The following is a 26,572-nucleotide window of genomic DNA, read 5'->3' on the forward strand; positions in this document are numbered from 1 at the left end:
TTGTAGCCTATCATAGAATAAGATAGAATGTGTGAACAGAAGCTGTTAGCCAATAGGAAGGAAGTGTAAGGCTCCTGGACAGGAGAGCAAATTATAAAAATGCAGTGCAACCCTTAATAAACCGCTGGTGCTCGTGACCATCATGGTGTGTCAGCTGTGTGTCCATCTCAAATGGTGACCCTGTTGTGAAAGGGATCGGTGACTGCAAACCTGAGATAAACCAGCGGCGGAGCCCAGGTGAGCAAAACACGGTGGATCGAGAGCCTAGTCCAGTCACAGAAGAAACAGACACGTTTGGGGAGAAAAGGTGAGCATCTGGGAACAGAAACATGGGGATGCAGATGTTAGCAGAAGAAAGGTCTATATTAACCATTCTGCTACAAATGCTGGAAAAGCGGGGCATAAAATACGATGAGTGTGCACTACGTACTTTGCTTGTCTGGTGCAAGAAGAACGGTGTGCAGGCTGATGTGCAAACAGCCTTTCTTATAGAGACATGGGAGGAGGCGGGGCGTGTGCTTTGGGATGCAGCTACAAAGGGGAATGAAATGGCCACAAAGTCGTTAACAACTTGGCGGCCTGTGCTGGAGTTGTTAAAACAGCTTAAGGCGGATTGGGAAGCTGCAGCCGCGGCACCAGCGCTGCCTGCCCTAGTGCAAGCAACTTTTGAATCGGCTCCCATGGCCCCTGCATGCATGGACATGCCATTCCCACCCCCTCCACCTCCTGAATTGTGCTCGTTACCCCCGTTGACCCCCGAATCAGAGGAAGAGTTTCAGGAAGCGGCAAAAAAGGAACCTCTGAGTTCGTATTTAATAGATCCATCAGCCCTCGGAGAGAATGGGGCAGTGAAGTGTTTGCCCTCTGCCCCTCCCCTTCAGAATTCCCTAACTCTACAGTCCGTGATTTCAGCCCCTGCAGGGAATGACGGAGTGACGTGTCGGCCCCCCGGTCCCCCCCTTCAGAATTTGCTAACTTTACAGCCTGTTTCTGTAGCAATTAAAGGCACAGACCGAGGCAAATTTTGGAAAAAACTGTATGAGCAAGCTAAAGAGGCAGGGGAAGTGGAACTGGCCGGTGATATTTTGGCTTGCCTTGTTATTCCTGGTAATCAGGAGGAAGGAGATGGCAGGGATCCGTTTCATTGGAGTGTTATACGTGAATTAAGAACTACGGTTATGCAACATGGATTTACGTCGCCCTATGCTCAATCATTATTACAAATGTTTTTTTCTAATGAACTAAATCCCTTTGACTGTGTCGTAACATGGCACAGATTTGCTTCACACCAACACAGTTACTTTTATTTGAAGCGCGATGGCGCCGACTAGTGAATGAAACAGCTGTGGCCAATTTGAATCGTTCTCAAGACGATTCAGGCTTTGGGGCCAGGCCAGAGCAGTTGATGGGTGATCCTCCTTTAAATACCCCGCAACTGTAAGCCCGCCTGTGTTCATCTATTTTACAACAAGGAAAAGATTTGTCTGTCTTGGCTATGCAACACGACCCTGATACAGGGACCCCTCAACAGCCATGGACATCTATAAAACAGAGGCCAGATGAATCTTATGAAAGCTTTATTGACAGACTCAGAGATGCAATTGCAAAACAGGTGAACAATGTTCCAGCTCAAGAGGCCTTGTTGCTGCAGCTGGCTAAAGATAATGTTAATGCAGATTGCAAACAAGTACTGTTGCCATTACAAAATCCAAATCTGGTAGACATGTGTCACCGTTTGACTCAGTTTGACAACAATGCTCTCGATCCCCTCCCTCTCCCACCCAAGTAGGGAAGGAGAGAGAGAAAAAGAGAGAGACTTGGCTAGATTGAAAACTGAGCTGCACAGCTTTAATTAGAATAATAAGGGGTGATATGAGAGAATATATATGTGATTTTACAGAGGTGTGGGCAAAAGCCTCTCGCCTCCCCCCACCCCCAGCAACTCCCACAGCACTCCGCTCAGATGAGACAATTCTGAGGAATCCCGGAGCTGCTGCTGGAGAAAGGCAGAGAGTTACGAGGGTCAGGAGGGCTTGAGGTCGATGGGTCGACGATGATGGACAGATGGTGTTCTCCCCAGACGCTGGCCATGAACGGAAGAGAAGAGAGAGAGAAGAAGGAAGGAAGGAAGTTGTCTTCTGTCATCTCTGACCTTCCCCCTGAGCCTATGTAGATATATGGAATGGAATACCTCTGGCCCATTTTGCTGTCCATCTAACCCAGCCTCCCATGGGGGGGCCACAAATCTCCCTGCAGGGTCTGAGCCGGCAGAGCAAAGGCACAGCCTTGAGGGCCCAGCAATTATAAAAACATTCCAGTGCCTTATCAACCTAGCAGAACACACAGTTGCTAGTTGAAGAAAGCTCACTGAAAAGAAAAAAAAATCAGCAAAAGAAAAACTGGCTTCATCTTGGCTCAAACCAGGACAACATGATAGAAGCTTGTAGTAAAGTTGGTACCACAGCACATCAAATGTCAGAATTGGTAAAAATGTTTGCTGCTGTAGTAAAAGTAATGAAAAACTGTTTCCAATGAGGGCAACCAGGTCACGTTAAAAAGCAATGTCCATTTGCAGCCAGAGAAAATGGTAAATTAGTGTCAAATGGTTCTTGCTCATGGTGTGGGAAAGTAGGACATTTTGCTAAACTGTGTCGATCTAAGTTTAACAAGCAGGGCTAAGCTCTCCCGCCTAGAGGACCTCTGGAAAATGGGAAGCGGAGTGCGCTGGGGATGCGCACGCAGACACAAATACATCCGCGCAGTCCCTTCCAAGCCTATGCAGTCAACTACAATCTGGGCAAAGGGGAGCGCTGGAGTGGATGTCACCACAGCCATCTCAGTCACAGAGCCCCTGGAATACCCCTGTATTTGTAATTAAAAAGAAATCTGGGAAATGATGTTATAAACAGTATGGGGTCTTTGCAGCCAGGAATGCCTTCCCCCTCTATGATTCCAGCAGAATGGGACATCTGTATAATAGATCTTAAAGACTGTTTTTTTACTATTCCATTGCACCCTGATGATGCTCCAAAATTTGCCTTTACAGTGCCAGCAGTTAATCACCGTGAGCCAGGGAAGTTATCTCGTTGGACTGTTCTACCTCAGGACATGAAAAATAGTCCCACTCTTTGCCAGTGGTATGTGGCACAGGCATTGTCGGGTGTGTGAGACCAATTTCAGAACGTATATTGTTACCATTACGTGGATGATACTTTGATTGCTACACCCACTGTTGACAAGTTGACAACTGTAATGCCTGGTGTAATTGAGGGTCTGAGGAAATACGGGTTGCAAATCGCACCAGAAAAGGTGCAGCAACAGGCTCCATGGAAATATCTCAGTTTGAAAATATTAGATCAAACTGTGCAGCCACAAACTGTAGCCACCCAGCAGTCAGTACGAACCTTGAATGTCTTACAGAAATTGTTGGGAGCTATCAATTGGCTAAGGCCTTTGTTAGGGCTATCTAACACCTGGCTAGCTCCATTATTTGAACTGTTAAAAGGAGATACTGTTATCTCCTATTACTTCTATTATTACCTATTATCTCCTTGGAGCCTCACACCAGAGGCTGAAACAGCACTTAAGCAAGTGGAAATTGCCGTTTCAGAAAAGAAGGCCTGGAGAGTCGTTACTGCTATTCCTCTTAGTTTGTATGTATTGTTGTCTCATGATCATCTGGTTGGGCTTATTGCTCAACGGCTTGAAGAGTGGGAAGATCCATGACACTTTTTGGAGTGTTTCTTTTTACCATATCAGAGAAAGAAAACTGTAACCACTCAGATTGATCTAATTCCACAGGTAATTTGTAAGGCCAGGCAACGCTGCATCCAACTGTCTGGATGAGATCCTGCAATTCTCACTTTGCCTCTCACTTCTCAATATTTGGAAATGTGTTTAGCCAATAGTGCTCTGTTGCAGATGGCCATGTTAAATTTTCCTGGTCGGGTTTTGTTGCACCATCCTGCACATAAATTTGTCCAGATGGACTTAGAGTTGACCTTAGCAGAATCATCCTTATGTTCTCCAACACCCCTCAAAGGACGCGCTGTATTTACAGATGGATCAGGGAAAACAGGGAAAGCAGTTGTTACTTGGAAAGAGGATGGCCAATGGCATGACATTTCGGGGCATCAAGATGGATCTCCACAACTAGTGGAGTTGCATGCAGTTATCATGGCATTTGAAGCCTGTCCACATGAAAATCTCAATGTGATATCAGATTCTCAGTATGTGTGCAAAATTGTCCAACAGCTTGACTGTGCCATCTTAAATAAATAAATAACAGAGCATTGATTCATCTTTTGAAAGCTTTATGGTATGCTTTATAGTGCAGAACTGCACCGTTTTATACCTTTCATGTTTGCAGCCACACTAATTTACCAGGATTCATTGTGGAAGGAAATGCCGGAGCAGATATGTTAACTGCCCCAGAGTGGGCAGCCCCTGTACCAGGTACCGTGAAACAAGCTGTACAATCACACAGCTTTTTTCACCAAGGTGCGCATGCCCTTCAACATCAGTTTAAATATTTCTTCCACAGTGGCACAGGGTATTGTGGCCTCCTGTTCAGACTGTCAGCAGCATATCATCTCCCAGCCAAAGGTGTTAATCTCCGTGGTTTACAAGCTTTGCAAATGTGGCAGTCAGATGTGATCCATCTTGCTGAGTTTGGTCACTTAAAGTATGTCCATGTTTCTGTAGATATATTTTCTAAAGCCTGTTGGGCTTCTGCCCATAGTGGAGAATGAGCCAGGGATATTGTAGCACATTGGCTCCAGCACTTTTGCTGCCCTAGGCATCCCAGCCACCATAAAAGCAGACAATGGCCCTGGCTACACTGCTAACCAGACCCAACAGTTTTTGCAGTTATGGGGTGTCCAGCATATTACTGGCATTCCTCGTTCTCCCACGGGTCAAGCCATTCTAGAGCACACACAACAGTCCCACAAGGCGTTGCTTGAAAAACAAAAAGGGGGAATGTTGGGTGAAACTCCACAAGCACGAGTGTGGAAAGCAGTATATATAATGAAACATTTAACTATTCCTCCTCCTAGCACAGTACCTACTCTTATAACTCATTTTTCTTCTTTGCATTTTGACAGGGATCTAGTGTGATCGCGTGCCCCTGTTTGGGTTCACAACTTTCAGACTTGAGTTTAAGAAGGCCCCTGGGACCTTGTCATTTGGGGGTGAGGTTATGCTTGTGTTTCCACAGATACTGGGATTCGCCAGGTGTGTATGCCCTGTCCTGGATGCTGACCGTAGGGACGACAGAACAAAAGGCACCTCGCCTGATGCCATGGAACAGATGAAATATTCATTGTATCATTGTTACATGCCCTGAATCAAACAAAATGTTGTGTTTCAATGGCCCAGATTGAGCATCCTTTTCATACATGTTTGGTAGGGGTGCCTCTGAATGGCACTGAAAGCGCTCTGATAATGCAGAATGTAACTAGAGGAAAGCTTAGCTCCCAGGTAAACTGTAAAACTGCACAAAGCTGCTTTGATTCTTGGGATATGTGGGACGATTGGCTACCTGTTCAAGCACTGGAACCACAAGAATTAGATATTTTGGGAACTTTGTCAGCAGAAGGATGTGTCTATCTAAGCTATAGACTAGGCTTTGATCAATGGGACAGGAATGGCACTGGAGTTCAAAATGTTGCTCCCAGTATCCCAATATATCAGAACAGCTCTGCATGGTGTCATTATGTAGGTCCATGTAGGGAAACTAAGTATGTTAACCCCCAGCATGAAATCGATATTAAATCATACCCATCACCACAGGCAAACAAGAGGATTGCAACAGATGACGTCAAATTTTATTGACAGTAGATTCATAGAATGCTGAGGAGCGCTTTGCTGTTTATTTTTGCTTCAGCTTGCAGCCACAAAAGCTTTGGTAGAGTTGAATAAATTAGCATGCTTTGTAGCAAAAAGGGCCAATGAGACTTCTGAAATATTGAGTGCCTTAGCAACTGATGTGGATAGTCTTCGCCGTGCTGTTTTGCAGAATCACACTGGTATTGACTTTCTATTGTTAGTTTATGGACATGGATGTGAAGACTTTGACAGAATGTGTTGTACGGACTTGAAAGACAACTCAAAACCAATACACAGACGGATCCAAGAACTGATGGAAACCACCAAGAAGATCATAGAAGATAATGGATTTCTTGGACTGAATAAATGATTGGAAGGTTGGAATGTATCGGGATAGGTAAAGAGCTTGTTGCAAACAGGGTTGTCAATATTGTGTATCGTCACTGTAATTTTGTTGGTAGTGCCGTGTTTGCTGTCTTCTCTGCAAAGGGCCCTGCAGACGATGGTAAACACAGCCTTTGTTTTTGAAAAACTAAAAGGAGGAATTGTGGGCAATCAGCTATGGGCTGTGTGTGGCCTTGATCTCGACAAACTACAGCTGTGCCCTTGACAGTTAAAGATAAACAAGTTTGAGGGAATGAAGGTATGTGAGATACAGATGTGTGTTGACATTCTTGTAAGAAAATGTAAGAAGCTTGTAGCCTATCATAGAGCAAGGTAGAACGTGTAAACAGAAGCTGTTAGTCAACAGGAAGGAAGTGTAAGGTTCCTGTCAGCCATGTGTCTGCCACAGTCTCTATGCATTATAATCTGCTGGGATGTCCTATGATCTTTGTAATCTCCTGTTATGTCTGAACATTTCTTCATGCTAATCCCACAAAAAAGCTTTCTTTCTTTTGCCGGAACCAGATTCACAGCTGGTGTGAACTGCAATGCTCAGATTCACTCAAGCCAGCTCATAACTGACCTGCAGTGGATGTGTTAAGGCTGCAATGATCCCTTTAAACCTAGACACAGAAATGTGAGTGACTTCAGTTAAACAGAGACTTAGTACTAGCTATAGTGAGTCACTCTGTAATGACGTGCTGAGAAGCTACAGGAGAACTTTGCTACTGACCTTTTGCTTTGTAGTGCATAATGGCAATGGATGACAATAAAAGTTAAAGTAAAAAATGTCATTATTTTGGTTTGGGAGAGAAGGGATTAAAGTCTAGAAAGACTGACAGTTGTTAGGAACTATGCTTTCAGACTGGAGCCAGGGTGGTTACCTTCTCAAATACATTTTACTGATAACATATATTCTGCTTTATCTCCTGCACTGAGTTCAGATCTTGCTAAACTTCAAGGGGAACTTACACATACTTCAGCATATTAAGAGCATAGAAATGATTAGCCCATTTTTGCTAAATACTTGTCACTAGTACAGATGTATATTTAAACTGGATACCCCTGCTTTGTGTAATGCTGAAATCGAGGGTGATGTGAAAATCCTGTAGTGCCCATGCATTGTATCAGTGAAATGTGTTTTTAAAATGTTGTGTGATGTTTTGTAAAGTGCTTCCATAATTTCTATAAGCTTATAGGAATAACCTTTGTAGACATTTCTATACACAATTTATTTTATAGAATAAATTCAATTAAAATTACATAAGGTCCTACTAAAGCTCTGGTACTTTGTGGGAAGTTTATACAAAACCTACAAATGTTGTGGGTGAAGTGGCAATATTCCTGATTCAGTTTGTGATGTTCTCTATTAGGGTACAATGACAGGGCCCTACAAAAATTCACTTTGTGTCAGGTGTATATTTGCCCAGTGGTTCCTCTTTGGTCTTGGTTACCACTTCACACGGAGGAGTGTATGAGTGTCTGTGGTAGCACATCTACCTGGAAACAAAGGTCTTTGAATTTGGCTCACATATATCTGTGAAGAACTACAAGCCCAGTTCTGCATCCTCGTTGCCATTTTGTCTTATGTAGCAGGCCAAAACTAGAATTTGGTCCGGGCTTCTTAATAGTTATTGATGGCACCAAGCATCTAAGTGAAAGTAATTTTACAGATTTTTTTTTTTTCCACGTAGTTAGAACACTCCCTTTTGTAAAGAAAATAACATTTACTATTAGACAGTGTCCCTGGAAGTTTTTGTACAGCTACAGCTGCCAGCGGCGTGGTTGGAGGCAGCTGTGCTGCCGAGGTTGCACGGATATGTGTAAGAGCTCCCACATCTTATGTGCTTCCATGTGGGACCACTATCTACACTGGCCAGTACCAAAATCAGGATATGTTTGATTTCCTTAGCTCCACAGGTGACTACATAGACCCTAGACCACCTATCAGGTCACAGTGTGATGCTGTATCAGTGCCCTGTGCTAGGGTGGGTGCAGGATGGGACCATGCATGGTTGGCTGGAGCCCAATGCTCAGCAGGACCACAGAGGATGCACCGCCCTGCAGCGCCAGTTCACCAGCTGCCACAAAAGCAAAGGAGTCCAAAGGCTCCTTTGCTCCCTTCCCTTCTTTTGTGGGTGCTTTTCACTCACTGGTGAACTCAGGACTCATCCAGTGGAGGGTTTACTGACATCTTTTCTTTTTCTTCCCTATGGAGAAATGTGAAATGCAGTAAGAAGCATGGTAATGAGTATGTCTTCAAAATAAGTGATGAACTAATCGATTCACTTAATCCAGGTCTGAACACTGAAACCAAATTCAGATCAATAGGCTCTCCTGCAAAGACCAGCTACCTGGAATGCAAGGAATATGTCTCTTTTTTAATTTATTTTTTTTTTCCCTGATTCATTAATCCTCCCAAACAGTATCATATATTTACAATCTTGATGATTTATTTATTTAAAATATGGATGGTGCTTTGGATCAAACCAAACTCCAAATGCTACTGTAGTACACATAATAAGTAGCAGGTAGAGAAAGCTTTGCAAAGTGCATTTTACATTACAGCCTATTTAATATTATTGTAGGTCCTACCTGATAATTCTGTTACACAAAATTTTACTTTTTTTTTTTTTTTTCGGTCTAGTTGTATGTTTCAGCCTTTTGAGAGACATGATCCAATTTCTATCTCTGTTGGAATTGTTTGGAGGAGAGAGAGTCTGAAGCAGCAGAGAACTGTGCTATAACATTTATGATGGTGTCCTTAGCTAGAACAGGCTCTTTAAGCATTGTTGATCCTGGGAAGTGGGCACTGGTTTCTTGAGATAATAGGAACAAGGATTTGCAGTATTTAATCTGATCCACCTCTGCTTCAATATGATAGCAGACTCAGAGTCTAAATCTTTACTCTTCCCAAATGCTGAGCTGTAGAGTCCTCTAATCCTCTGTTTCTCATTGGAGCATAAACCATACCAAGAGAAGCATGACTGACACGTTCCCAGCTTTTCTCAAATTTGCTGATTTAGCGTTCCAAAACTTGGAAATTTGAAGAAATGTTGTGTTCATTTCCTTTTCTCTCTCACCAGTGCTGGGTGTTGTATGATATTAGCAACTCAAAAATGTATGGAAAGGCTGGGACTTGTGTCATCCACTTCAGTCTGGCAGATAGATGTGTGGGGCTGCAGTCTTACTAGCCACTAGCATCTTCTTCTCATCCCAAACCTTTCCTTTCACCCCCATCCCTGTATCATGGTGTGGTCTCCCCTTTTTGTGCTGGCACACAGTCTGGGTGTTTTTGTGCTGACCTGGATTGGGAAACCATCCAGGTCAAAAGTTGCTGTGTTAAAAAAAAGATGCCCCTCACAATGCTTTTTCCTGAAGTCAGATTAATTCCTCTGTCTGACTTATTTTGCAGCTCACACAGCTGAGCCAGGGCCAAGAAAGTGGGTAAAACCAAGAGGGAAGTGGCAGCAAAGCTACAGGTTGAGCATTGCCACTGAAGATACATCATGAGTTGGCAGCCTTGGTATGAAGCTGGCAGCATGGGCTGCAGCTCACCCAACCTGTCCTCCAGGGCCATGTGGCAAGGCAGAGACAGTGCCTGGTGGTGTCCCCTCTTTGCTGTGCCTTGGTGGGTGACAGAGGACAGTCCAAGGATGGGGAGTACTGCCATGCCAGGGAGCCTGCTGGGCTCTCCCAAAGCTGAAGGATGCTTGAGGTGGCCAGCCCAGATTTTGGTGCCTCACCAGATGCCAAAGGCAGGGCAGGTCAAATTCATCTGGAGAGGCACAACTTGGGAACATCGATATTTAACATATTTTCTGAAGTCTCCTTTTGCCACTGAGTCTTAAAGGAGAAAAAAGATGAGAAAGGCTCACTGGCTGAGCATAGTCGTACTGGCATTTTTGTATTTCATCAGCTTTTTCCAAATAAAAAGTTCTCTGCTAGGGTCAGTAACTTTGTAAAAATAGGAATGATTTTCTTATTTAACAAAGTATTAACAACTCTCACGGACAAAACCAACAGAATGCAAACTCACTCCAGTTTGGATTTGTAACACTGTGCATAAATAGGCGTGTGTGCCTTCTTTCTGTTAAAAATTGCTAAGGTAAAAAAATGTTGCTTGAATTAAAAATTGCCTCAGTTTTGCACTGAAAGAGAATTAAAACTTCACATTATGTATAAGAAGACATACAAGTGGCTTCACGAAAGAAACTTTGATACACTTAAGGTGCTGTAGCAGCCACAACTTTTTTGTTTATGCTTCAGGAAAAGTAATTTCCTGTCAATCTGAGCCAGACTTAGAGAGTGGGAGTGCTTGCAAACACGGGTTACTCTAAAAATAAGTTGGAAACGATAGTTCCGTACACTTCGAAGAATGATATTGGCTGGAAACAGTACAGCTTCTCAGGAGCAGAAGTCCAGTCTCAAAAAAATCCAAGGAAAAACAATGATGTCACATAGGGCTTAACAAGCTTAAAGCCTCTGAGTTGTTCTCGTTCAGCAATGGCACCACATTCTTTCCACATACCAAAGCACAAAGCAGTCAGGAGCAGTTAGAGGTCACTTTAGAAAAGAGGGAGAGCTCTTTCAGTAGCTTCCCAAAGTAAGCATGTGCTCGAGATTTAACTTTGCTGCTTTTAATAGTTAAAACACACCAGTTTATCCCTTGTGTAATGTCACCAGATTAATTCCAAGGTAGTATTTTGCTGATTTGATGAAAACCTTGTTGAATCTATAACAAGAAAACAAGGGCATGTGTATGTGTATATAAGAATGAGGCTGTGCATGGTATATTGTAACACACGTGTCAGAACACCTCAGTTTGATGCAGAAGCAGCAGCACAGTTAGGAGGGTGCGAGGCTGTGTGTTCTGCCTGGTGGAAGGAGCTGGGAGGCAGTTGTGTAACCCTATAGCTTGGCACGTACGGCCTTGGCTGCCGTGTGGATTATGTCCATTACGTAACCACGTTTACACAGGAAGATAACAGCATCTAACAAGCTAAAAATAAGCAGACTTCTATAATTTCAAAGGACAGCATTTTAAACTGCTCATGCGGCTGCTCCTATTTCAACAATAAATGTAGCCTCTTCAGACATTTTGTTTATTTTTTGCTTAGGATAATATTTTAACATGCTGGCAGCCTGTTTTCTACAAGAGAGTCTAATCTCCTTTCACATTCTTTTATTACAACAAGAATTCTCCTGGCTTTTATTTAAAATGCTCTCCAATATGTGCAAGAAGTAAAGCAGCCCAGAGTATTGGTCCTGCTTTCTCTCCTCAGACAGTCAAGCAGTCTGACATTTGTGGGCAGCTTTTGGAAAAAATTATGTTTGTTTCTGTGCTAGTAATAACCTGCTCAGTCAATTAGACAGCTGATTATTAAGAGAATTTTTTATATTGCGCCTTCAGATGCTGGGTTTCCAGGGCAGAACAAAAAAGTATTTAGCTTTTTTCCTTTACTGAAGCTGCTTCTCACTTTGGCTTTGTGTTCTCTCACCCTGTATTTCCCACTGGATGGAGGGAAGTATCCTGTAGAAACCCTCTGGGACTGACACCTCATTCCTCAGCTGCAGTGGGTTGTGTACAGAGGACAGCTGGATATTCTTAAGCTGACACTTGTGTTCACCTTGTGTTGGTACCCCTGTTCCCCATGTGCAGCTGCTCATGGCCCTCCCCGCAGGGAGTGGAAGTGAGCTTCAATATCAGCATTTTAATGCTCAGGGAATCTGTCCCTCCATTCCTGCACAAGGTTTCCCATGGGGATGTTACAACAGGCTCACAGCAGGCATCGCCTCTCCTGTATTGGGCTGCCTTGGCATGGGAAGGACCCAAGGCACTGGTGGCGGCTGTTTGCCCTGCTGGGGATGCTGGTCTTCCTCTTTTGCCTCCTCACCTTCAGTGGGCTGCAGCAGGAGCCATGAGGGAGCACTAACTTTTAGTGAGATGCAAGCTGGCCTTTGGGGGGACAGGATGGATGCAGGGCCAGTGTGTGTCACTCCACTGCTCTAAACAAAGTGCTTCTTCAAGCTTGGTGAAATTGAGTCATGCACAAAGAACCTGCAAAGTTTTTCAGTACCTACAGGTACCCACATGTGGCTGATTAGCACAAGCATGAACTGAAACCTTTTGAAAACTTTGGACTGCTCCAAGGATAAGTACTTTTTTCTTAAATCTCGGCATCAGATTTTATTTTGTGGAATTTGGACAAATCACAGAATCACAGAATCCTAGGGGCTGGAAGGGACCTCGAAAGATCATCTAGTCCAACCCCCCTGCCAGAGCATGATCACCTAGAGCACATCACAGAGGAAAGTGTCCAGGCGGGGTTTTGAATGTCTCCAGCAAAGGAAACTCCACAACCTCTCTGGGCAGCCTGTTCCAGTGCTCTGTCACCCTCACAGTAAAGAAGTTCTTCCTGATATTCACATGGAACCTCCTATCCTCCAGTTTGCATCCATTGCCCCTTGTCCTATCACTGGACATCACTGAAAAAAGCCTGGCTCCATCCTCCAGACACTCGCCCTTAATTTATTTGTAAACACTGATGAGGTCGCCCCTCAGTCTCCTCCAAGCTAAAGAGACCCAGCTCCCTCAGCCTTTCCTCATCAGGGAGATGTTCCACTCCCTTAATCATCTTTGTGGCTCTGCGCTGGACTCTTTCAAGCAGTTCCCTGTCCTTCTTGAACTGGGGGGCCCAGAACTGGACACAATATTCCAGATGTGGCCTCACCAGGGCAGAATAGAGGGGGAGGAGAACCTCTCTTGACCTACTAACCACACCCTTTCTAATACACCCCAGGATGCCATTGGCCTTCTTGGTGACAAGGGCACATTACTGGCTCATGGTCATCCTCCTGTACACCAGGACCCCCAGGTCCCTTTCACCTACACTGCTCTCCAGCAGGTCAGCCCCCAACCTGTACTGGTACATGGGGTTGTTCTTCCCCAGATGCAAGACTCGACACTTGCCCTTGTTGAATTTCATCAAGTTTCTCCCTGCCCAACTCTCCAGCCTGTCTAGGTCTCGCTGAATGGCAGCACAGCCTTCTGGTGTGTCAGCCATCCCTCCCAGTTTAGTGTCATCAGCAAACTTGCTGAGGGCACACTCTGTTCCCTCATCCAGGTCATTGATGAAAATATTGAACAGTACCGTTCCCAGTACCGAGCCCTGAGGGACTCCACTAGTCACCAACCTCCAACTAGATTCTGTCCCTTTGACCACAATTCTCTGACTTCTTCCTTTCAACCAGTTCTTGATCCACCTCACTACCTGATCATCAAGCCCATACTTCCTCAGCTTGTCTACAAGGATGCTGTTTCAGACAGTGTCAAATGCTTTACTGAAATCAAGATAAACCACATCTACCACCCTACCATCATCTATCCGCCTAGTTACTTCCTCACAGAAGGCTATAAGATTGGTCAAACATGATCTCCCCTTGGTAAAACCATGTTGTCTGCTCTTAATGGCCCCCTCATCCTTGATATGCCTAGAGATAGTGTCAAGAATAACTTGTTCCATCACCTTTCCAGGGATGGAGGTGAGGCTGACCAGTCTACAGTTACCGGAGTCCTCCTTCTTGCAGACTGAAGTGACATTTGCTATCCTCCAGTCCTCAGGCACCTCTCCTGCTGCCCAGGACTTACTAAAGATGATGGAGAGTGGCCTAGCAATAGCTTCCACCAGCTCCCTCAGCACCTGTGAGTGCATCCCATCTGGACCCATCAATTTACGGATGTCCAGATTGCTAAACTAAATGAGGGGGCACCCGGATTTGAACCGGGGACCTCTTGATCTGCAGTCAAATGCTCTACCACTGAGCTATACCCCCACCTGTCATAAACATTTTTTAAAATAACAATTTTTCTAAACCTAGAAGTAGAAAGAAATAAGACAAACTCTCCCTTGGCATCTGTAGGAATTCAGACACTGATGCACCTTGAATTGGAAATATGTGATGTGTAAGCACTGCTGTTGCATTGATATCTCAGCAGCAATACTCAGCTCTGAGTATACTTGGCTAAAAACCTGATAATAAACTGACCCAGTTGCAGTGAAGATGATAATTTAAGTGTTAGAATTATCCCACTTTTGACAGAAAACACTTGATTTGTGATTTCCAGAATGCAATCTCCTATTTAATTTTGTTGTGATTTCTCTGCTCTTAAAGGAGCACAACCTCTTTTGATCTAAGATAGTATATTTTTATTGATTTGCAGAAGCTGAAAATTGGGCATGAAATATTCATGTTTGCTATGTTTGCACTTAGATTTTTTCCTGTTAGGCAGGCATTAGTCCATTAGTTCCCAGCACCCACCAGCTGCTTCAAAAGGAGTCAGCAACAGTTCCTCAAAAGGTTCCCTCTGTGCTCCCAGGAAAGCAGCAGGTCATACAGCTGCTGCTAAGAGCTCGATGGAGAGGTGTTGCTGAGACAGGCACTGAGAGAGGCTCATTAGGTTTGTTCAAAATCTCCATCCACACATAAGGCTTACAGAGGTTTACATGACCCCTGGCTTAAAATAATTGCAATAATCCCTTAGACTGACAACACTGAATTGTTGTATTTCCTCCAACAATAACATCTAGTTCTAATGCAATACTCAGCTAGGGAGGAGGAAATCAAATGCCTTTCGTGGTTTTGTTACAGCTATTCTGTAGGAGTGGGAAGAAAGGAATGTTATCCAACTCTGCTGGTACTGGGTGCAAGCTGTAATCAGTCCTGTGTGCGTGTGGGTGTTTGTTCTGCACAGTCATGGGGGCATGATCTTTTCCCAGTGCATCCTCCCATACTGTTCTCCTTAATGCTGCTGAAAGCTCTGAGGCTCTCAGTGTCATTCACCAGCCTCTAAGCACGTTGCTTCCAAATCTAGATCCAGCACAGAGAGCCAGGTTTGCTGCTGACAGTATGACTTCAGCTGGACAAAACTTGTTCCAGCTCATCAGACTTCTGAGTGTATCAGCTTTAGCTTTGCTGATAAAAAGTCAACAAAAGGATTATCCTGTAAAAATCCAGGGATTTTATTGTATCTCTGTGGGTGTGAAATTTCTTATTTTTAAAACCATGCACGTCTTTGATAAGGGTATTTGGTGACCAGCTTGCCTGTCGAGACAGCTTTTAAGCCCATCAAGGTTGTGCTACATCAATGTCATATTGTTGTAACAATGGTAACCAGAAAGGAGAAATGTTCATAGTCTTTATTTTTCATTTGCAATTTTTCTAATCCCGTGATATGAAGAGTGCAACATTGCTGGAGGAGGATTTTTATTACAAGATAAATGCTTGAAAGTACTAGTATTATCAGCTCTAGATTAATTGGGGGAGAAGGATTCAGGATGTATACCATCTGGTGAATGCTTAGTCTTTTTCTTATCACTTAGCCAGCTATTTTTTTTTCAGCAATATCCTGTGATTTGGTTCAAGTACTCTCTATGTCTATTCAATTCAGAACTGGCTGTTTTAAGCTGATTTTGCTCAGTCTTACCTGGAGGTGTTTGCTGTCTAGTAAAGATGTTCGGTTTCTGCTTTCTCTCTGTTGGGAATCACCGCCCACTGTGCATTTTCACTGTCAGCTGGACACCAAGAGGCAGGGCTGCTCCCATGTTGCCTCAGTTTAGAGAGGAAAATATAATTAGCAGAACAGGTATAACTGGATACATTAATCCTGGTTTTTGTCATCTATGACAGGTATAAATGAAAGAAATACATAGCAAAAAGAGGAGAACTTGTAAGCGTGTTGTAATAATGCACAACTAGAAGCAAATTTGAAAAGCTTGGATAAAGTACTGAGCAGAGTTTGGGCACGGGACAACTTTTCTGCATGCTGCAAACAAGTACCTTCAAAGCTTGCCCCCAGCTGAAGCATGTGTGTGCTTCTGTGATGACTAATGCACTAAATGGAACAAAATCAGAAGTCAGCACATCTCAGTGATTTGCCCTCACACAGAATATAACTGTTTCCTCCTTAATAACAGAGTGACTACAAAAATCTATCCATGTTAGTTTTTCTCCCCCCCATGACTAGTTTTTCTCAGAGGGCAGGTTGATCCACCACTTCCCCAGTCTTCAATAACCTAGTGATATTAGTATTGGTTTTGTTGTTGATATTGTTGTAGTTATTTGGGAGGTTCTATTTGCTTGTTTGTTTTTCCTCCAGCTTGCTAATACTGCCTTTCCCAAGTCTCAGCTCAGAGAGTTTTTGGGGCAGTAAATCAGTATATGCAGCGTGCAGCAAAGCGTAGGGCTAATTGCACCCTTGCCAGGCCTGCCCCAGGAGGCATGTGCTGACCCAGCACTCAGGCCGTGCTGAGCCTCCCTACTTCCCACCTGCAGGCAGAGCCCAGCAAGAGCAGCCCCTGGTGAGCCCATGGGGTTTGGTGCAGCCTGGCTGGGCAGCGCAGAGCCTGTCTGCCTGTCTGCCCATGGGTTTGTGGTGCACTGGGCGGTGCCATGAGCCATGAGTTAAGCCCCAGGGCATGGGTGAACAACACACACGCTGCTGGCACCTTGTGCCACATGACACAGGTCCTACAGTGGAAGTGCTCCCTAAAAAGCTGGGGTAAAACACCAGAGGAATGTGTCCGGCCCAGCTTGTGACATCTCCCCACCCAGACTGTGCCAGACATTGGAGCAGAGGGGCAGGATGGTGGTGCAGCTCTCACAGGGGTAACTGAACCTGCTGCAATTTAGAATCATATACTGCAATTTAAAATAAGTTAATTGTAGGTATTTGCTGCCCTCTTGCAGGAATTTCTTACAGCTCTGATTCTCTGTGAACTCTGACAGCAGTGTTCAGTGACAATGTTACAGCATGGCAAGATTTCTCTATTTCCCAGTTGGTTGTAGGCAACACAGAACAAGCTGCTGGGCACCACTGGCCTCCCTGCAGCCCTCCTGGAAAGCCTATGCTGATCCCAGACAGGGACTGATGTAAGGGGGAGATCAGTTGCAATGGCAGAAGCCCCTCATCTCTTTCTTCCATCCTTCTGGGGAAGATGGGACAGCAAGCCTGACTGTCTACAGCAGGTCCTCTGGTTGGTTGTGTCCTCATGAGAGCAAGCCTGCAATCTTCCAGCTTCAGCTGTATATTCTTCTAGCAGGAAGCTTCAATTTGGCCTCTAATGCTGACAAGCACTGAGTGGCTTTGCTGAGTTTGATTTATTGTTATGGTATACACTTTTTCAGAGATACTCATAAAATTTGGCTAATTTTCATTAATACAGTTTTCCAAAAGGTATTAATATTGATATAGCTCTTGTGGATATGTGGATAGTGGTTTTGAAAACCTGGACCTCCTCTTCGTTAGAATTAAAGTATTGTGATTCTCACAGGGTGAGACTGCTTTGATGAAACATTGAATTCTGCAGCGTCTACACCATACTGCATTGGTCCTGCTGCCTGCCTCATCAGCAGGAGGACCTGGCACATCTTGGATACTTCAGAAAACTCTGCTATGTCACACTGTCAGATAACTGCATCCTAAAGAACCCATGGCTTATTAAAAGTACCTTGGTTGGCTACCTCAGATGTTGGTACTTTAGCTGCGTTTACCTGAAATTAGGTCATGCTAGTTCTACCCTAAAATAGCAAAGAAATCGGTGAGTGGGGAGGTCCGGAAAACCATGTCAGATATTTATTTTTTTTTCTGTTTTGAGATAAAGGAAGGATAACAGAGATGAGCTACTCCCAGTAGTACACGTAACAATCTGGCTGCCCATGTGAAACTCATGATCCTCACCTCCAGCAAGTGACAGTGCCAGAAGAAAGAAACAGGTAGGCAAGGACTGGGGAAGAAGAAAACATAGGACTCAAATACTAATCCATAATCATCCCTGATGGCCGATTGTGCAGCTGCATGGGATTTACCCAGGGTTTTCAATGCGGGGAGGATCCTAGAGTTGCAGTGTGGGCAAGACTCTCTCTCTTACATATAGTAAAAGTATGTAGGTTTTGCTGTACATCTGGTTTCTCTTCTGCTTGTGACTCATGATTCTGCTCTTAACAGTGGCCACAGGCCTTAGCATCAAAGTCCACATTGCATAATGCAGTGCTGTGCAGAGCTATCGGAGCTGGACTGGAAGGCACTAACTCCATGTGATAATGCAGCCAGGCTAATAACTAGCTCAGAGCAAGCATTTGTGGATCTGCTTTATTGCTGTCAGGGTATGAACTTGTATCTCTTCATGGTACTGCAAAATTACATTGAAATATTTCTCCAGGTTTAGAACTACTTGGAGTATCTCTAGCTGGCACTGCACTAGATAGTCAGGGATGTTCATGAAGCTGTCAAGATGATGACAAAAGCTAAGGTTTGATTTTACAGTTACCCTTGTTACTATGGAGAGAGATTGAAGAATAAGGAAACCAATTCTTCATCAACTTTTCTAATTTAATGGCTACAGCCACCACGACACCTTGGGGGCCACTGAAGTGATGGCAATGTCCTTGGTTATTTCAGTAAGACCCGGATTGATGAGACAAGCAGCTGTGGGCGCACTCTGTTCCACAGACCTATGCTTATTTACTTCAGCTGGGAATCTGCCCCTTTGTTTGAATTAGATTGCACCCACTTTGCTTCTTCAGTGTCAGTGTGGTAGATAAATTAGAAGTGGCTGATATCAACTTCTACAGCTTTATATGGAATGAGTACTAATGTCTCCTCTGTTATGTTCTACAGACAATCTGGGATATCTGCTTAATGTTGTCTCATGAAAAAAAAATAATTAAAATGCTGCCTAACAATGGCATACCATTAAGCATCATTCACCTTTCAGCCCCTGGGATGGCTGTGCATAGCACAAATGTGGACCTCCCTTGCTATCAAACCAAACTGGTTTCAGAGAGGGAAACTTTCACAGCCACCCGAAATAGCTGACAGACCTATGCTCCCTAAGGTACAACATTGTACTGGAGCTGGAAATGTTCCATATAATTGGAAGCCCATTAGCTAAAGCAAGAGGGCAGAACATGACCATATTTTGTTTTAATAGGCTCGGCTATTATCCTTGGTACACATTACAGGAAGTTCTTGCTAATGATGGCCTACCCCAGCACTTCAGTTTGCGAACTCATCTGGAATAAGCTGGCTGTGACATTAACTCTTACATCCCAGCTAAGGACATCAGTAGATTAGTTGTCATAGCCTGGAAGCACCAGAGACCTCAGTGGGCCTGCAACTGGCATGCAAAAGATGTCTACAGAAGAAAGTCCAGGAAACTCATAACTGAAATGGAAGGGATTAGTTTAGCAAATGTTGTTGAACATTCAGCCAGACTTCCATTTGAAGAAAGTGTAAAAGCTTTTATTAAGAAAACAATTGCATCAGGAATGAAAAGCAGACCAAAGGGCCTCTGGGAATGCTATTTATACCCTAACTGTCCCAGTTACAGTTTCCGTGATCATAACTACACTTGTTTCTGCCCAAAAAGTGAAGTTTTGATTAGCAATGAACTTTCCTGGCTCTGGGATGGCAATGCAGCCCTGTATCCTTCCACTGGCATTAAGAAAATCCTTGGAAACAGTAAAAACATTTGGCATTTTTCTCAGTTTCGGGTGAATACATCCTAAGGGTTTACTCCACGACATCCCAAGATTATGCATTGCCCAGATTTGTGTATGCTTGGCTAGGTTATAGAGATGAACCTTTATTATTTCTCCCTATGGCAAGTTTTTGCTGGAACAATGTGGGCTGCATTTATGCTTTAACTGTTCTTGCATATGGTGCATCAGGATGGAAAACCTCCTACTTGGGCAAGCTCTGCTGATTCATGTTAATTGTCCACATGCTTTAAAGAGCTCAGTGTTCTGGAGAAAAAATGCAGTATCAAATACCTATTTTTATTGCTTTAGTTCATCACTATGCTACACTCAAACATGTATTTGAACGGATTAAAAGGATTTCAGCAATTTGATGTAGTATGTAGGAGGTGGTTAATACATTAATCCTTCTGATGTACCTTCTGCTCAGATATGCAATCACCAATCCCCAGATAGATGCCACCTTTATAGAAGGGAAACTGAGGCAGAGATGCTAGCAACTTGCTCAGTGTTACATCAGAATAGGAAACTGAAACTAGCAGGTTTTCTGCCCCCAGCTCAAAAATGTTTAATAAAGTGCCATACCACCTCAGAGCAGGCAAGCTGTGCACCAGGACCAAGGAGTACTGCTCCCATCAGCTGAACACACATGAACACACACACAAGTATTTCCAAGGTAAGTGTTTTACCCTAGTCCTTCTTTATGTCATTCTGGACATCCTCACAGAAACTGGATGAAGACAGTATGTTTCCTGGTAAAAAGGAACGTGACATATCTATTACAGCCCTGGCTTAGTTTTCCCCTGGAGACACTGGCTGCACTACCAGCAGGTCTCAATTTCTGTGTTTCAGAGTTTAGCAAGTGTGCTGTGCTCACTTTTTAAAGGCTATGTTGAGTCTTCCAGCCAAGCTACAGAGTCTGAAGCTGATACCTTGGCCTGGAAAGGAGCATTAGCTCCCTCTCGAATTAGGTCCCACTACCACCCTAGCACTGCTGTCACTCACTAAATTCCCAGTAAGGGGCTCCACTTCTCTGGGGGCTGCACTTCTCTGGCTTGAAGGCAAATGCCTATTCCTAGGCGTTAAAGGAGGGTAGGCACCTCCTTTGGTGCTTTTATCCAGCTTGCTCTGCAAGAAAAAGATGGATGAATATCAATAACTGCTGCAGGCTGGTGTGCATCCCCTTTGCCATTTTATGACCTGCTTCCACTTCTTTTTCCCTTCAGGCAACTAATTCCTGTGAAGTTTTTCTCCTTTGATTCTTGATGTGCTGTGGCCCTCAATCTCCCTTAAATCAATGATGGTGTCTAGGAAATCCCTTGCATATCAATGCTCTTTTATCTTCAGTGCTTGTGGCATAGTAATTAACTTGTTGCTGATCCTTAATCACTGTTCCAATTAAGGATAAACATCCAAGCACCAAATACCTTCTCCTTATAGCCCTCGACATGAGGAAAAGGTACAGTTGAAAGGCATCTCTCTGAAACAAATCTAGAAAGAGCACAAAAACTGAATCTGAAATTCTGAAGATCCAGCAAGTGTTGCATTTTCCCTTTCATTTAAGGTTGCACAGTGTCAACCTTCTCTCTCTGTAGTGGGTTTGCATGGCCAAGTTTTGGTAGCAGGGGGACTACAAGGGTGGCTTCTGTGACAAGGCACTTCTCCCATGTCTGACAGAGCCAATGCCAGCCAGCTCCAAGACGGACACATTGCTGGCCAAGGTCAAGCCCATCAGCAATGGTGGGTGAAAAAAAATAGATCTGAACGTCTGCAACCAGAGAGTAGTGTGAGAATATGTGACAGCAACAACTCTGCAGACACCAAGGTCAGTGAAGAAGGTGCGGGAAGAGGCGCCTCATGAGCTGGAGCAGAGATTTCCCTGCAGCCTGTAGTGCAGACCATGGTGAGGCAGGCTGTCCCCCTGCAGCCCATAGAGGTTAACAGTGGAGCAGACATCCACTTGCAGCCCGTGAAGGGCCCCATGCTGGAGCAGATGGATGCCTGAAGGAGGCTGTGACCCCATGGGAAGCCAGTGCTGGAGCAGGTTTTCTGGCAGGACTTGTGATTCCATGGGGACCCACGCTGGAGCAATCTGTTCCTGAAGGACTGCATCCTGTGGAAGTGACACACACTGGAGTAGTTAATGCAGAATGACAGCCTGTGGGAAGGGCTCACATTGGAGAAGTTCATGGAGGTCTGTCTTCCCTGGGAGGGATGCCATACTGGAGCAGGGGAAGAGTGTGAGGAGTTCTCCCCCTAAGGAGGAAGGAGCGGCAGAGACAACGTGTGATCAACTGACCACAGACCTCATTCCCCATCCCCTGCACTGCTGTGAGGGGGAGGAGGCAGAGAAATCAGGAGTGAAGTTGAGCCTGGGAAGAAGGGAGGGATGGAGGGAAGGAGTTTTCAGATTTGGTTTTATTTCTCATTACTCTTCTCTGATTTGATTGGTAATAAATTAAACTAATTTCTCCAAGTCAAATCGGTTTCACCAGTGAGAGTAATTGCTGAGTGATCTCCTTGTCCTTAAGCTGAACCACAAACCTTTTGTTGCATTTTCTCTCCTGTGCAGCTGAGGGAGTGGGTGATAGAGCAGCTTTGGTGGCACCTGGCGTCCAGCCAGGATCAACCCACCTCACCCTCCTGTAGTGTGGGCTTATTTGCAGTCACTTCTGCTAAGGTTTCTACAATACACTGAGTGAGCTCCTAGGGACAGCAGAAAGAACAATGCATGCCTTTGGAATCACAGCTTTCCAATTGCAGAGGGATGGGGAAAACAGCTGATTGACATGGCAGAATGGCTCTCTCCTTCCCCTTATCAGCAAAAACAGAACTGAGGGAATGCTTTAGGGAATTCTTACATTAAAAATCCCACTGAAATGAAAATATTTTAGTTGTTTCTAGCAATTTATGAGATACAAAATAATTACATTTTGCATCAAAGTAAATTGTATCCCAGTGTTTGCTCATTTGCTTATTAACATCTCAGGCAGTACCTATGTTTACAGCTTATGACTAATAATCTTTGTACTCCAGACAGCAAACCTTTAGCCACAATAAAATACAACACATAGGGACCAAAATGAAAAGAAAACATAGTCCAAGGGACAGCCACATAGCAAACCACTGAATTACTTCAGATAGGCTGTGAAATGCTGAATCATCCTGACAGTGATGTCTTTACCCTTTTCACTGTAGCAAGATCTTATTAACACTTTTGGAGAGTGCCTGGGAACTGCAGGTATTGTTGTTTGGTGAGATATGAATTCAACTTCTTCAGAAGTAAGCCTGGGCCTGATTTAAATGCAACATATAAGATTCTCATTTTACCCTTCTAATACTCACCACCTGACTGCACTGGTTCCGAGTACTCAGTACCAGCTGAGCTGACTGATTAACAATCTCTGCTGTCCTCCAGTCAGGATGACCATGGAACATGGTCAATTCTTCCTGCCTCAACAGGATTTTCTGAGGCTCACAGGCAACCAGTGGCAAAGAAGGAAGACAATGGCTAATACCAGGCATTCTGGAAGACCACTTCTCAGTATTTTCTATTCCAGCTGGATAAAACACCAGGAAATCACCTAAAGCCTGATTAGCACACAAGTCAGACCAGATTAGGTATACCAGTGGTGCCCAGAAATTGTCTGGTTATGGGAGCTCTGTGCCTGTGTGTGGACAAGTAAAATGCAGCAGGCTGTTGAGATCAGATGGAGATGGAAGCTTTGTATTATGTGATATCAGACCTAGCCACATTGCAATCAAAGACTGATTTCTGAGGCTCCATCACATCCTGGAGCTTTCAGACAGTCACACATAAACTTTGTTGTGAGAAATTACTTCGTCCTTAAAGCTGTGTGAAATCAGTGTTCTGGGCTGCTCTTCTCCTGGCAGATCGTATAAAAAAAACATCCAGCATGAGAATGAATGGCTGAAAATAAGTGTTCAGTTGTCCTCAGTAAATTCAATAACTTCAGCCAATTTTTGTAAATATTCAGCTGTGGTTTCTGTCAGAGTTAATGTGAATAGGAGGGTGGACTTCCTTCCAACAAAGGCATCTCCATCAGCTCTGGACCCCCATGCTCTTGCCACACAGCCATGCTGTCACCATCTGAGTTTCTAGTGTACATCATGGCTTCTTTGTAGATCTACAGGCTGTGGTGTTATCCAGGGACTGCAGGTTGCTAAAGCCCTTTGCACCTCCATTGGGTTATATTTTCTGTATGAAAAATAATCCCTTATATTAGTCAAATTTAAATTATCCTGAATGAATGAACGAATGATGCTTACATATTGCATATTTTTCTGAAAGAGAAAGGAAAAAATCGAGTGGTTTGTTTCACATCAGCTAAAATTTATTTTCTACTATTTAAAAAGCAAGAGCACAAAAATGCAAAAATCTGTTGATTCTGAATTAGGGCCCTACATTATCAATGTCACAGCAGCAGCTGAGGTGCTCAGCAGGTGTGTTTCCAGCAAAATGGACAATGAATATGTGTGAAGAACTTGGAGAGCCTTGACATTTGAGTCCTACATTTGAATCCTAGGAGCTTCCAGGTAGGTGCCTCAGAAGACCAAGGATTTATTGTGAGAGCAGAAACATCAAATAAAGCCCTGGAAATAATGGCAGAGACATTTATCTGCCACTGTTATCAGAGTTATGAAGGAACTGACTGTGGAGCAGTTAAAGTTGCTGATGGCCATCCAGGGAGCCCAGCAGACTCTGTCTCACCCAAAAGATCTGCAGCAATCTGCCTGCTTACTTTGCCTTTGATAGATCTTTCCTAACTGCTTCTTAATCAAAGGGCTGGTTTCAGTCGGTCAAGAGGGATGGTGGGTGGACTGGATACATCAAAAATTCTCACATTCTCTGCAGCTGGGACATGTCATGGTCCCAGAGGTAACCCGAACCCTGCAGCCGTGACCTGAGGCGTATTGGCCATAATGCACAGAGAGGGGCACCTCTAAGGCTGAGTTAAAGACGTACAGGTTATAGGAACATGTATTGACCCCAGCTTTTAAGTTTAGGTTGTTTAGGAGGCTAGAGGCACAGGTGACTGCCACGACCAGGACAGCAGAGGCCCACTACTACTGGAAAAAACAGAAAAACAGCACAAGGTTCGCTTTTACCCCATGTAAAGAGAGGAAGAGTCTACTTATATCTGTCTCTTACTGGATGGCATACTGGATAGAGCACCCCCCAGAAAATGGAAGATGGGAGGGGAGGTTTCTAGTTACCTTTCCCTATGAGTGAATTCAAGTCCATGTTTTCCTCTTTCACGTCCTGCATGATGGAGGTGTTCGTGCTTTGAGCTCTCCACTAGATACAAAAGAATAAAAGAGTCAGGAGATCAGGGAAAACCAAAACAAAACCAACCAAACAAATAAGGACAAGCTGTACCCTGTTGAGGAGGATATTTACTAAGAAAGAATCACAGAATCATAGAATGCCAGGCTGGAAGGGAACTGAAGGATCATCTGGTCCAATGCATATAGTCTAATCCAACAACAAAAAGTTTCCTTGTGGTTTTTTTACAACATGACAATTTAAAATAAAATTAATAAGTTCCATCTCAGCTTGGTCTGCTTCCATCTTCAATCTATGATAACACTCCAGTGACTTTTAAATTTAAAGCTAATGAAAGCATCCCACAGCTGTTACAGAGATGCAATCAACAAGGATCAGTCAAATTTATCATCTTCAACAGAAAACTTACCTATGCCCCAGCTGCCATTCTAAGATCTGTTCTCTGGAAGGGGTAGAAAGGTTTCGAGGGGTCTCCTTCCAGTCAGCAGGGAGAAGAATGCTCTTCTAGAGGCAATCATGAGCAGAAAGCATATCTGGCACATCTCCAGGGCACTCTGAGAACCTCTGGCTTCTCAGCTTCACATAGGTTCAATATTGAAGGAGAACTTACATAAATGAAACAATTACAAACCATGTGGTTATTAATACTATAGATGAAAATATGCATATGCACACATATGATATATATGTGAAATAATTGTGCATTTATATTAGAATCTTTGTAACTGGAAAAAGAACAGGCAAAGAGCTGTAAGACAAACAAGTGACCTGTGCTGAGTTCTGTGCTCTTTTCATTTGACCCAGGCAAACATGTGAAACATACCATCCCACTGGTCTTTGTTATTTCTTTTGTCCTAGAACCTTAAAGAACCCATCAGCCTTAGACCTTTGAGATTTTGCACCCCTTAGCAGTTTTTCATTCTTTAAACATATGCTATTATCCTCATATCTAACCTGTAATAACTATGTTAAACAAATGATTGTAAGGTGTACAAACACTATGTTAATAGAGCTCTTCAAGGCAGGTGAGAAAAAATTTCATTAATTTTTTTGACAAAACTCCACTGCAGAAAGGAATATTTTCAGTTCCATTTAATTTAGAGGAGGCTATGAATAATCCACATCCAATCAATAAGAAATAAATTGAATTTAGAATTATTCTTCTTTAAAAAAAAAAGGACAAGCTATTTATTTTTTATAAAATGAAGGAGACCACTACACATTTTCTAAAGCATATTTTTATAGTAAAGAAAGCCAAAGATATTGTGGTTGAATTTTTTTTTATTTTTTTTTTTCCCTGGAAGAGCTTTCTCAGAAAAATGCAGTTTGTTAAAATGAAAGTGCTGATTGTGGTGGATTTTTCAAGAGAAAGGTGTAAAAATTATTCATTTGACATTCTGCTTGTGCTGTAGGAATGAATTACACTCTAACAGGAAACCAAATGTCTCTTAATGTTCTCTTAGCAGCACAGGATTAAATGTTTTGACTCTTCTTGCTGTCTTTGTTAAGGTC

The 26,572-nt window shown here is 43.6% G+C and overlaps 1 non-coding gene and 1 pseudogene across 1 annotated transcript; one reads left to right on the top strand and one right to left on the bottom strand.

The window, feature by feature from the left end:
• Positions 1–329: 329 nt before the first annotated feature.
• Positions 330–24,540, top strand: LOC127386464 (hyaluronidase-4-like; annotated as a pseudogene).
• On the bottom strand, positions 13,978–14,049 carry TRNAC-GCA (transfer RNA cysteine (anticodon GCA)). The gene has a single exon. It is a non-coding gene; the product is annotated as a tRNA-Cys (tRNA).
• Positions 24,541–26,572: the final 2,032 nt, after the last annotated feature.

The sequence above is a fragment of the Apus apus genome, chromosome 1, assembly GCF_020740795.1.
Source record: "Apus apus isolate bApuApu2 chromosome 1, bApuApu2.pri.cur, whole genome shotgun sequence".
NCBI classification, from domain to species: domain Eukaryota; kingdom Metazoa; phylum Chordata; class Aves; order Apodiformes; family Apodidae; genus Apus; species Apus apus.